This window comes from Amblyomma americanum, chromosome 3 (assembly GCF_052857255.1).
Source record: "Amblyomma americanum isolate KBUSLIRL-KWMA chromosome 3, ASM5285725v1, whole genome shotgun sequence".
NCBI lineage: Eukaryota > Metazoa > Arthropoda > Arachnida > Ixodida > Ixodidae > Amblyomma > Amblyomma americanum.
The window spans coordinates 114664320-114678116 of NC_135499.1; positions in this window are offsets into that span (position 1 = coordinate 114664320).

A 13797-nucleotide genomic window follows, 5' to 3' on the forward strand; every position below is an offset into this window, starting at 1 on the left:
ATCATGATGCTAGGTGTTTCTCGGCGCAAGGGTTTCTATTGCCAAAGAGCGCCAAAATCCGTGATTCGTGACCACACATGCAGACAGCATCAAATCCATTTGTGGACACATTTGTTTGGAGAGTCATACATTTCCCCTTTACCAGTTTTCCCGATAAAAACAGCCACGAAGAGGCAAACATGTGTGGTCGCGTATTCCCGAGTGTAGTTTTACAGCTTGCCAAGAAACACATTTCTTAGCTTTCTGCAATGAGGTCAAAAATACCATACCGAGCCTCACTAGTTTATCGTGTACGAAAAAAACAAAAATCGAGTATAAATGACACTTCTAGTACAACAAAACAGACAGCAATGTTTCTGCATGTCACCAGATTGTTTCACAAGCCTCTTTTAATGCCGTATTGGATATACCTTCGACATCAACATACAAAGTACCATTCCAAAAGGCTAGCCTAGCCGCACTTAATGGTGAACTTTCATTCATAAAATTGGCTGTTATGGTATTCAGCGACGTTTAGAAAACTAACAACGTAAATAAATTGCCTATGACTTACTTTACAGCGTGATGCCTTGACAACAATAAAGAGAATTGCATGTTTCCCGCGGTCAACGTGCATTTCTGTTTTATCACCTCAGTTGCTGTTACATATGAAAGAAGCCAACAGAAATTGCAACTATTTGTTTTCTGATCCTTTTGCATTCAACTGTACTAGACAATAAAACAACGTCCTCACAGCTAAGGACTCTTACGCAATATATTCCTTATTGTCCTGCTGTCATCCTGCAACACATTGAGACTGCTTCTATTTCTTTTTTTCATATAAATGCGGGCACCAAATAGTACACAGTCCTACGGCACCTGAAGATATGTGAATTGCCCATAAAGGGCTACGTTCGAGGAAGTTGTCGCGCGACGAAAACAAATGAGGTATTCCCAATACTGTTAGAGGCAATACTTACACTTGTTTTAATACGAAAGCACTATATGGCCCACCAGCAAAGAAACGCGGCGTTTTTGTCGCTGACCGCAAATGTGGTCCCATAAATTTCAGATGACGTCACCATAGCAAAGAAAAATACAATTTCTTCTAAAGGCACAGGTAATTGGACCCAAGACTTTCAGGTTGCAAGGCCAGCCCGGAACCCGTAGGCCACAAAATGATTTTTGCAGCGGCAGCTACATTACGGCAGCATTTCGAGCCTTCAGCGTGGCGGCGCCGCCGCCCTGCCACTTGGTTGGTCACTTCGTGCGGAGCAGCTGCCGGCGTCGCGGCGCCGTGGCTCATCACGAGGTTCGTCACGTGGTTGGTCACGTGACCAAGTTCCACTTGGCCAGCTGTAGCTATCGCGTACACTCCAGGTTTAACCAAAGCTAAACCACCGCTAATTTTTTTGCCCGTCTCCAAACAATATATTTATTTCACTGATTTTATGTTTTGTTTATATGAATAATTTACAAACATCTTCGGAAACGCCAGGAAAGAAATCTCAAAAGGACATACCAAGAGAGCACCAGACGGGAGGCAAAGTTGAGCACATCACCAAGAGGGGGTGCCGCTCTGGTTTAATATAGGTTTCCTCATAATTCATCCCTCAGATGAACAATAATTTGGAAGTAATGAGATTTCGTCGAAACAACTACTTCACAGCCCCCGTCCATCATTTTAGCTTTTCATAAGCTGGATAGTCCAATAAAAACAAAACATATTAGAAGTTAATCATCATATTGCACTGCGGTGGGGTATCGTAGGGTATGTGTCAAATAAATTTGTATTTTGAAGGTACGTTTCCAGACATCAGTACAGAACTGCATCCTTAGAATAGATGAATCAATGTTCCATTCTTTCAAGAACATCTCAGAGATGGCAGTTAACATATGGCACAAAAATTCCCTCTTGTAGCGATAGCTGCATTACGGTAGCATTTCGAGCCTTCAGCCATCTGATCTCTGTTCAATGACATAACGAATAAGAAGCTCTCAACTGTCAAAAAATACCTCACACAGGCTAGAGTGGAATACTAAGTATCAAAAATACCTCATAGCTCCCAACCGGGGACAATACACGAGGGTGTGCGCATTTGTTTTTATCTCTTCCAAATTACACTGTCATTCTAACTGCAAGCTACTCGTGCAGGTCATCACCAGCACTTTCAGATAATGATGAGCATCTGCGTACTTCTGGCGTGGGAGCTCACTTGTCCCCCTTGTATCGAAAAGGATAAACAATCAATAAATGTTTTCCACAAATGGGATGGTTGGGGCTGGCGTCGCAACCGATATACTGCAGTTGTGACCAGATTGTACTTCCACGTGTTGTAAGGTCGCTGTTACATTCAAGGATAAGGTTTTAATGCCTCTTGGCACATTCGTTGAATCAATATTGTCCGGAGTAGAAGTGCTTTTGATTAACGTTGTGCACCCGTTCAACCCCTATTTTTTTAATTCATATGCATTATTTTGGTAGAATGAAGTTTGTGCTTTCAGTCGAATGCAATGCACAAAACACAGGGAGTGCACATTTTCGATTCTGACAGGGGTCAAAATTAGAGGACTGCCGTGGATACACAAATGTTCAGGTTCCTATACCGAAGTGTCGTTCCCAAAAATCTTCATGGGATGTGCATTTATAATGTTAGATGGTGGCAAAATGTCTCACAATGTGGAAACTTCAGGCTTCTATACATTTTTTTAGGGTTGTGCGAATAATCTAAATTTCGAATGCGAATCGAATATGCTTGCTATTCGATTCATAATTGTATTCGAGAAATTGATATTCGAGAATTTCCGAATATTCGAAAATTCCCAAATTCTCGCCAGCGATCGTATAGACCGTTTACAGAGAGCATTTCGCTTTGTCCACGACAGGCGGCGCCACTAGGATGACAGCCACTTCTGGCCTTCACAGCTGTCGTTAGTAGCATCGGCTCGCAGTGCGAAACGCATGTGGATGTCATGCGTATTGTTGAATTAATGTCTAGAACCAATGTCCCTCTGTTCTATTGTTGGAAAAATTGATGCGCTTGTTACATATCAGACACTTCGCGACACAATTGCCGCCGTGTTTTAAGGAACTGTCTTGGTGCTTTCTGACGAGCTGTCTTGATGACTTCATGATGCTTTCAGGGAGAACAGGGGCCGCCGCTGTGGCTATGTGCTTATGGCGCTCGGCTGCTGGCCCGAAAGACGCGGGTTCGATCCCGGCCGTGGCGGCCGAATTTCGATGGAGGCGAAATTCTAGAGGCCCGTGTACTGTGCGATGTAAGTGCACGTTAAAGAACCCCACGTGGTCGAAATTTCCAGAGCCCTTCATTAAGGCGTCTCTCATAGCTTGAGTCGCTTTGGGACGTTAAACCCACATAAACCAAACCAAACCAAAAGCTTTCATGGACAACACAAGGTTAATGCGTTGTACCACTAAAAAAATAAACATATCACAAACGCCATGCCCCAGTTTATTTCAGAGCCAGCAGTAGCTGCGGGAATGCCAGAAGGAGCGTACATTCCAGTAATCTTTCTCAACTTCGACAAACAGTGATACTATACGTCGAATACGTTACAATATTATTTGTCGACGCACCTTAATACGCATTTAATGGCCATATTTTATCTTCTCTCTTTTTTATTTCTTTAGTTTACCTCTTCTGCACCGCTTTCCTTCCGTCTTTATCTCCCTAATTCGCGTCCCCATGCAGAGTATCGTGCCAGTGATTTTCAAACGTCGGCTAAATTTTGTTTTCCAATTAAAGGGCTTCTCTGTGCATATATATAATCGGTGTTTTTTTTTGGACCTTTGCAATAAGTGTTCCCTGGGCGTCGGCGCAGTGCTGACTAATCTGACGTGCGCACTTGGCGCTTGCACGGTGGAAGCGCCAACGGAGCTTTTGGAAAAGTCCCCAGAGGATGTGCTTCGACATGCAATTATCTCGCCCAATGCAAGCTCTACAGAAGTACGGTAATGCACAGGATAGCGGTGAAATTTATTAAGACATGTATTTCCGCTTCCTCCGGCTCGCCACACCTGTTAGTGCTGAACTCCTGAGCAGTTTTCAGTTTTTCTTAACAAGAGAGCACGGTCAAACGTCGCCGTGCTTCTGAAGGGGCCCTTGAAAACATGGTTATTCTTCTTTTGGAAGCTGAAATTTAACGCAGCATAAAGTAAATACCGGGGCAATCAGCCGGCGATCACACGCACCCGCACGTTCGGTTGTAAGTCGCGCGCACAGTGCTGAGCAGTGAACGTTCGTAATAGCTTTGAACACATATTCCTCCCTTCGGCAAAAATATCGACCTCTAAATAGCAAGCTTTCAGACATTGTCCCGTCTTTAATCTGCTGTTCAACAGCACGTACTGCGGTCCGCAAATAGCGTTAGACGGTGAATTGACTGAATAAATATGAACGCACACGTAGGTGACCGCGGTTTGTTGACACATTCGAGCGGGTGCGGGCGTTCTGAAGGAGACACGTAAATGAGCTCATTGAACCAAGCATTTTCCAGTACTAACACGTTCTATGGGCACTCGTACTAAGTTTTTGTGCCGTCCGACAGCTCGTTATCCAGAGCGAGAGCCGGAAAAACGTCTTGCAGCCGTAAACGTACCAGCGCTTCGGCAGCCACCGGAACGAGAAGGCCGGCGATGGAGAAAGGGTCACGGGACCAAATATGGCGGCGCACATGCTTCCGCGTGTAAAGCGTCTATACAGCGCGGACTTTTATAAAATCGACCGTGGCAAAACCACAATAGCTGGGCAAATTAGCCGACGATCGCGTTAAAAATTCCAGGAAAACAATACAGTGGTCCTATTCCCTTGCTTCTCCGTCGTTTATCACGCGGACCGATCGTATTCCGACGCCGCTAGGCTTTACGTCGTGAGAAATTCCGCGATTGGGCTTTCCCAGATATCACACTTGCTGCGAACAAGATGGTCGACGGCCCGCATCGAACAATCGCAACGCGAAATCGCGCTTTTCTTTAATCCTTCTGCAAAATGTTACACATTTAATGCCCAAATCCGATGAATGCGTCCTGTCTCCTTCATAACTCTCCGAGCGTGACCTCCGCCATTCCGTATTGTAAACTCCGCTATGCGGGAAAGCCTACTTACGGAATGTTGCGGGAGCCTCCAGAAAGGGCGCGTCGAGATGTCACGATAGGGCAAGCGATCCTGCAAAAATCTCGCCTATTGCATGGTGCATTGTAACCTGCACACCACTTTAGTGGGCGTAACGGCAGGCATGACAACGATCGGAATGCCCCTGTCGCTAGGTCATAAAGATAGACTGGCTGCGTAGTTTCTGTTTCTGAGCTTCACCGCTGCCCCGCGACAACTGCATCTGTCGGCCCGCGCATTCGCCGGTAGTCCAACCCCAGTTCCGCGCTGCTTATTTCTTTTCACGGGTCATTTCTTTTTTTCCTTTTCAGAAACCGTCTCGCCGTTCCGACGCCAGTGTGTGTTGCCCGGACCCTTGCTTGCATTTGTGTTGTTCTTCCAGCACTCCAAAACGGACGGCTTGTCACGGGCTTACACGTTTTAGCGCGATGTAGCCGCCTCATAAGGCCTTGCTGCATCTTCAGCATTTTCAGCAATATTTTTTTTTCGGGCGGGGGGAGGGGCAATTTTATAAACCGAGGCCTTCGGATGAACCGGGCATTTCTTCCCGTCCCTTGAACTCCGAATGAATGAGGATTTACTAGACATCACGCTATATTTTGTTGCCGGTCTTGTCATTTTATGGATTTTGTTCTGCACGACCTCATTATAGTTTGGATACTGTTATGCTGTCTAATCAAGTAGTAAACATTTCTGTGCACTATGTTTTTTATATAGTACTGAGGCAGTCTAGTTTTGTTTATTTTAGTTGCAAAGACCGTACACTGCTTTGAAAAAAAATTAGGGCAACAACATTTGCTTGTTCATCGTTATCTCAATTTTTTTGTACTTAACAGACATTCGATATTCCATTCGATATTCGAAGCCATTTTTTTCATATTCGTATTCCATTCGTATTCGAAAATTTCAATATTCGCGCACCTATAATTTTTTATGTATTTTTTTTTACGACACAACTTACGGCGTAAGAGATGACGCAAAATTTTTTTTCGCTGTAAAAAAAACCACCTCGATTAAAACTTGAGAAATGAATGCAATAAACTGTTCTAAAACCGCCGTTGTTTATATTTGTACTTGGAACTCCTCAGGGTGAAATAAGCTTGTTTATGATTCAAAACGCACTAATCTGCAAATTCAGTACTTTATTTCAACTAGACGTATTCTGTTTCATCAGCTGTAATATTTTGATAACAAATATACATGTAGGAAAGCAATATGGCGACTTCATAATTTCTGAGAGGATGTTGATGTTTTTAAAGAAATGTCGAAATTGTATGAACTTTACATTTTGTTTAGATTGTAAAAAAAAATATTCATGCAATCCGAAAATGCATGATCTGGATCATATCAAAAGCCAGAATATGAGCAAATTTCATCCAAAAAATTCTCAAGTATTTCCTAAAAATTTCGTTTTTTATCGAATATTGAGAAGTGCTTAATTTTACGCCGATTAGAACTTTCAAACAGAGCTCAAAACTGGCTGGCAAAAATACTTTTGGTTTAGATTACGCACGCTACGGTAAGTTTCCCGTTTTTTTTTTTTTTTACAATGCGGAGATGGTCGAGCACAACGTCTAGAACGTTTTTCGTGGAATGACGCAGATACGTCTTTCTGCATATATGAATGAATCGGCCAGAGTAGCGTGAGGTATTAATCCTGTCGTCTGCTTCCGTCTGTTAAATATCAAGAAGTGCTCTAAAAATAAATGCCTATAGGTTCTTTATTACTAGAGTGTTTTTCATTTTCGGTTGATTATTATTTATCCTGCTTATTCACTCAAAACAGGAGCGGTGGGCATCGTATCCATGCTGGATCAAGAGCCTTCGTATCCCACCTTGGTAGCGCGAGCATCTTCAATTAGCATTCTCTCCCCCATTGTTAGTTGAAAGCAAATAAAAGATGTCTTCATCTTTCTCAAGAGAAAAAAAAATATGTCGAAGCTTAGAAACCGAGGACGCACGCTGTTAACACCACAGTCCCTCGTAGGCCAAAAAAAAATCCTTGCTGTAGAAACAGGCTGACTGCGTTCCTTGCATATCGTGCACTCCATTGCGAAAACAGGGAAATAATTTTATGTTTGTTTGCTGCGCCATTGAGCAAGCAGTTTGGCGCAAAAGACACTCTCTCAAGGAAGTAGCTACTCATCTTCCAGCAACCCTCTCCCCTTAACCCGGTCACAATGAAGTAAACAAACCAACAAAACGTATTCATTTCATCTGCACGCCCTTGCTACGACATTACATGCGCTGTCAGTCGTCGTCATATAAAAGCGACGCCGCAAAGTCTAAGTCACCAACAAACAACGCTTGGCACAGCTTCGCCGCTTGGATAATCAGCTACGACGCGCACTCTGCAGTTTCACGCAAGTTGAAATGTTCTCACAGGTGAGGCCTTATATTTTTATGCGACAATTCGAGACGTACCAACTACATATTCCTCTCCAAACATTTTCCACTGATTATATTTTTAGATTCAAGACTAATAAGCTTATCGTACTAAGTGTCAGTTTAAAAAATTGGTATCACACAGCTGAGAAGAAACACCACTAATTCCAGCCCAAAATGATAGGCAGTGGTACTGTCGCTACTAAAAAGAAATATTACCATAATTTACGTGTCACACTAGCGGCAGATAGTAACGCTGTACGCTGCGGTTACGAACACGCCGGTAACAAAAGTGCCGCATGTGTTCGCAAAGCACGGCTCCACGCCTCCCGCGCGTCGCGATTTTCGCCGCTGCGGAGACGTCATTGTACTAACATTCGTTTCTCGCGACTCTACATTTTTTACCCTCAGTGTGCAGTTCCTAAGAAAATATTAAATCTCTATGGAATGCTCGTTTTCTTAGGTGCTGCGCGTCGTTATTCTTTACGCAACTGTTGGATGGTATTCCGCTCAGAATAGCATTTCATATGGTGCAGCGACTGTTCCTTTCATTGACCTTTGGTCTGGATGCAAATTACCTCCAAGCAATACAGGGTATATGCTTCTTGCTGTACAGTGGCTTGACTTCTTCATACCAAAGTGTTTTTTTTTTCAAACTTTCAACGAAACACGATTTTTATGGGCACGTTGCTGCCGGACTTGCTGTTCCTAGTAGCAGCTCCGCTGCTGCTGTCAATATTAAATTGCGCTTCTATATAAACACTCCATTGAATCCAGCAGATAACCTTGCTCGTCGCCTGCCTTGTGGCCGGTACGTGCGCCCTACACGACCACCAAGGCACAGCTCCATACCAGAACCCCGGATACGGCGGCTACTTCCCATCAGCAGCAGCCGCTCCTTACAGGGGCTACGTTGACTATGCCACGGTACGTTGCTCAAGTTAGAGCTGGTTCTTAGTTACTAAAAGCTATTTGAAATAGAATTCCGCATGTAGTAGCTCAATATGCTTTCTTTCCTGACTTGATTAGATTCTAATTACAAGCACTCAAGGGGGGCACACGATAAGCGGGAAGGCGGGTAGGTTAGCACCAAAAAGGCACTATTTGTGATCTAAACTACGCATATGAAACAAAAATTAGAAACAGCCAATCTGTGCTTGGCTTGGAGAACATACATTTGATTTTATTAATGAACAAGGAATTAAACTTGATAAGCAAAATGGAAAAAGTTACTATAACTTCGTGAAGTCTCGCTGCGCGAAGCTTCTTGCTTCACGTGAGCTGATGATCAGCACACAATATGTTCACCAGCATGTAACTGCAGTCCGTCAGTCTTTCAAAAAGCAGCTATAGCGGCCTCGGGTTTTTTGTGGAAAAACTGCGTTATGACACGGGGGAGAAAGTAATCCTTGTGCTTCATTACACGCTCTCGAAGCATACTCATCAAACAAAGGCCCCCAGCCTGTCATTTTTTTATTGTTGAGCGAGGCCAGGTTTTCACTCCCCTAATAGTACTGAAGGAGCGTTCGACTTTGCAAGCGGTAACTGGCAAGGCCAATATCTTTTGCAACCACGGGGAAAAATGCCTTGCTCTCGAGCAGAAATTCCGAGTACGTTGTTTCTGACAGTCGCCAGTTTTGTCTCCACATCTCTCACCACGAGATACGCTCTTCCTTGAGGTTTCCGATACAGTAAAAGCCTTGCAGTTCCTCCGCCAGCGCAACAAACTCAACACGGCTCAAATACTTCATTTTTCTTGGATACAGCTTGAAAAGTACGAAGCTCTTCGCATTGCTTTCAGAAAAGCGGCGAGCCAAAGACGCAGTGAGAAAGACCAAGTAGGGCACATATACTAACTACCACACTATAGCATGCCTCCGGTAACTGAATCCCGTAGTTGTCTCGTTGGGCCTGACGAGAGGCTTGTCTTGGTACAGATATCAATACGTTTAAGCGACTGTCTGCTTCACTTCCTGTGATCATGATGTCAGAGAACTGCCCTTCAGCGTTAGTCCGCTGGCCGCGAAAATGATTCTGCAAATCAGTGATCTGGTCTTGTGCAGAATGGAACTCCATGGATACACTTTGCAGAACGTTCGTAACTTGTTCCAGTCGTGCGCTTTACTTCGCTACAATGTAAAAGCAAACGATGAAAGATGAGCTTGTTTTTGCACAATAGAAGAAGCACGTACGGTATCCTATAACATGAATAGTCTCATAGCCCTTCTATGAGGGAGAGGATGACCAAGCAACGTTAGGGCCCGGCTAGACATCTGAGCCTAAGTCAACCTCTGTAATATGTTATCAACCATCAGCTAGCGTCGTCGTTCTCAATTTCCGAATTGTCTATCTTGTACTCACGGAATATCCAATCGACATGCAGTAAGTGTCCCGTAGGGCACATCCTCCAATTGTCCGAGCTTCTTACGTAGTTGCCAGACCCATGTTTCGCATCTTCAATAACTCGCATCTGGAAGCTTCTTTGTCTACATGTTTTCATTTTCACTTCACTTTCTTTATTTTCAGTTCAGATATTACAAAAAAGGTTGCAAGAACTGCTGGGCTAATAGCCGAAGCAAGTATAGGCCCAATGTACGCATTTGTTATTACAGCAACAGAAGACATCAACATGAAACTCGGTTATAAATTATCAGTGAACAAAGTAATAGCGAGCAACACTCGACAGTGGACAAAAACAACAAACATAACCCTCAATAATCGAAAAGTAGAAGCACTTAATAGAAAACAGGAAATTGTTAGCCATTTTGATTTCGAGTGGTACACTATTTCATACTTTCACCCCGCAATATTGAATTAGGCGCTGACCATAGGCCTTTCGCCTTACAGGGTAATTAAAATTAACATTGCTTGCATTTTTAGTATTCCTGTTAGGCAACAAAAAAATATTAATTGAAAGCAGGTAATTGTATAATGTTATGTGATATCATTGCGATTCTCATTTCGTATAAGATAGGGAACTGCAAAATCTGTAACCTATTGAACGAAGGAGCACTGAACTGATACCTGTTCGAGTATAATATTATTCGCAGTGCTCTTTTATGCAATAAAACAGAGTTGAGCTTGTTGGCACATATTGCTGGGAATAACAGCGCTGAGACGAGGGACAAAGAAAGAAGGCCGGCGCTGCCTATCAAGTGAAAGTTTATTAGAAGAAACACGCAAAATATAGTCCTTTGACACCTTTGATGCAGCGCACGTGCTCCTGGTTGTCAAAGGAGTATATTTTTCGTGTTTTTTCGAATAAACTTTCAGTTGATAGTCAGCGCCGGTCTTGTTGTCTTTGGCTTTCTTTGCCCTCGTCCCAGCGCTGTTATTCCCAGCTCTTTTCTGCACAGAGATACATTGATAAATGTAAGATATGTATTTACTAGCCCATGACTCGCAGCAGTACGTCAAATGACATTGAAGAAGAAAAAAAAATGATCTTAGGCGCAGACATGTCCAGCAACCCCCGTGTTCTATATAGAATGTAACAAGCTGAAGCAAGCTTGCAGCACAGGGTATCAACATGTTTGGGCCAATAATGTTCTCCGCAAGCGCTTAAAGCAGGTTTAAGAAAAGAATTCTCACTACTGATTTATTCAGGTGCTTTAAAAGTAAATCTAGCGATGTATTCAGCGTATCATAATGCATTTTAGTGTCGAGCTTGGCTCATGCACACTAATGCACTCTATACTCACTCGGCCACCTCAGCCGTACAGCTTCGGCTACGACAACGTGGACGAGTACGGCAACCGCCAGTTCCGCAGCGAGCAGGGAGACTCAAGCAACGCCAAGACCGGATCGTACGGCTACAGGGACGCGTACGGCCTCTACCGCCGGGTGAACTACGTCGCCGACGCCAATGGCTTCCGGGCCACGGTGGACACAAACGAGCCAGGAACTGCACCGGGTGCCAGCGCGGACGTGGTCTTCAACGCCGCACCGGTTGTCCCGCCGACCCCTGGCAGAACCGCAGGTTCAGCGACCGGAGTCCCTCCATTTGCCTACGGTGCTAGGGGTGCAGCGCCAAACTACAGCAGCGCTTACAACGGATACGGTAGATACGGAAACGCCCCATACGGTGGCAATCCTGGCGCCTATGGATACGGTGGCTACGGTCCCTACGGCTCCGCTTTTGGTGGGCCCTCCCTGGGTGAATATGCCTACGGAGGATACGCTCCATACGGCCAACGCGCCGCTGGCTATGCTGCTGGCCGCTACGCGCCGGGTGGCAACGGGGCTGCCGCTGGATGGGCTGCCGGTCAGTACGGGTACCGCCGTCGATAGTAAATGCTCCCTTAGAATTTTACGAACACCTTGCGAATGGAAGTGGATGAGTGGCGTCGAATAAAAAGCTCGTAGCATACATTTAATTCTTGTTTTTCGTGATACCACTCTACGGTATCGCCTGCACTGCCCACTCCACATTCAGAGGTCGAGCAATACTGTTCGCGTGTTTTGTCCCACGCGACCCGCATGTATGAACTGCGTTCAACATGACGTGTACTCGCAAAATGATCGTCCAATAAATCACTGTTTTACACGTCGTATACTTTGCCAAAGGGAATTCGAAACCCTCCCCTGTCGTTGTATTTATTTCTTCAAATTTGTTTGGCAAGCCCTGAACCATTACTTTGCAGCCTTGGTAAAGGAACACGTGAAGGAATAAGGTAGTATCTTTCACCCGGAATAACTTGAGCTGCTACTGATTAACGATGCTCTGATATGCGCGGCACTAATACAGTTGGGCAACTCTGACAAAGCCAGGTATTTTTAAATAGTGAAGCGTAGCGATGCCGCCTCAAAATACAGGGCTACGCGGTCAAAGAAAGTACAATACGTTTTCACTTTGTTTATAGGAACGTAAGGCCCATTCTCATTGGTCGATGACTGCGGGGCTTGATAGCTGTCTAGAACCAAGTGCCAGGAATATCAGCTGAGGAGAGTAACTGAAGCGCCAGAATTGTTGGTGAGGACGACACAAATAAGAGAAAAATAATTGGTTTTATAATTGTGGTCTTTTTGCCAGTAGCACACCCCTATAGCTATTTTTGAGGTTTTCGTTGTGTACATTTTGTCGGAAAGTGTGATAGTTAAACTTCTTTGCCCTCCTACCGATGGGAACGGCTTTTAGCAGTACGAAGAGCACTTCAGGTCTTCGTCCGGCGACACGTTGCCGGTTGGGGCAGCAAAGCAAAACTTATTTATTAAAGACGGGATTGAAATAGAAGGTAGTGATGACAAGGCAGTTTAAAGAAAGGCTGTTAAAAACGGCCGAGCTTGAGACTCGGCGCGCTCGTCCCAAGTCGTCGTTTCCCGCGGGTTTTAACCCCTTAGATAATTGGGCGGAGCTTGAGTAATCTAGCTCTCGCCCAATTTGGACCTATAGCAAAGCAATTGCATCGTGTGTACTAGTGGGCGGAGCCCAGGGCTCGCCGGTCCGAGCCCAGTGGAATGCGCAGCTCGCTGCATGAGCATTCGATCCACCGGTTACCACGCGTCGGGACAGAAAGGATTAGTGCCGCAGCTCACCCTAAGCGCGGGCGTCACGCCTCGACGTACATTCCTCGATTCCCCCCCCCCCCGGGCATGACCGCTCCTGGTAACAGGTGCGGGGGGGGGGGGGTCCCATCGGCCCTGTGGGCTTCCACTTAACACCTCCCCACCAAGAATGTGGGGGGGACACTTGCTGTACACACAACATACCGAAGCCCACAATAGGACAAAGCTCCCGGCCTTCAACAAAACATGGAACGCGCAAAAGCGCAGGGGACCCGGCCCCCACTGGGAGCTGTACCATGGAGCACACAAAAAAAACAAAGGAGGGGCACTTCATATCCTACTTACAATAGTGAAAAGAGTACTTAAAAAAATTACATTTTGAGGCATGCAGATATCTCAGTTATAGGAAGACAAGCAGAAATGAAATCCTCTCGTAAAAGCATTACAAAACTTTCACACGCAACATGGAACTGAATACCGAATGAAGAAAACATACAATAACTCCAGTTCTCATGCATATACACCGCAACACGATCCGACGAGGGCAAGACAAAAATAATGACACGGTGCTCTTCGTCACACGCGGATTAACTGTCACAACGAGAACAGTTCACACAGGACACAATTTGCACACTGCCATGAGCGAATTCTTCGCGTTCCCCCACTCTCACCCACTGCCCGATCGTGTGCTCGAGCCACAAAGAATTTTTACGCCTATCGCAACATGGCAGTGGCAAAGTGGGTTAAGGCTGTGACCATTATGCATTTGTCCCTATGCCCCAGGATCGAACATGTC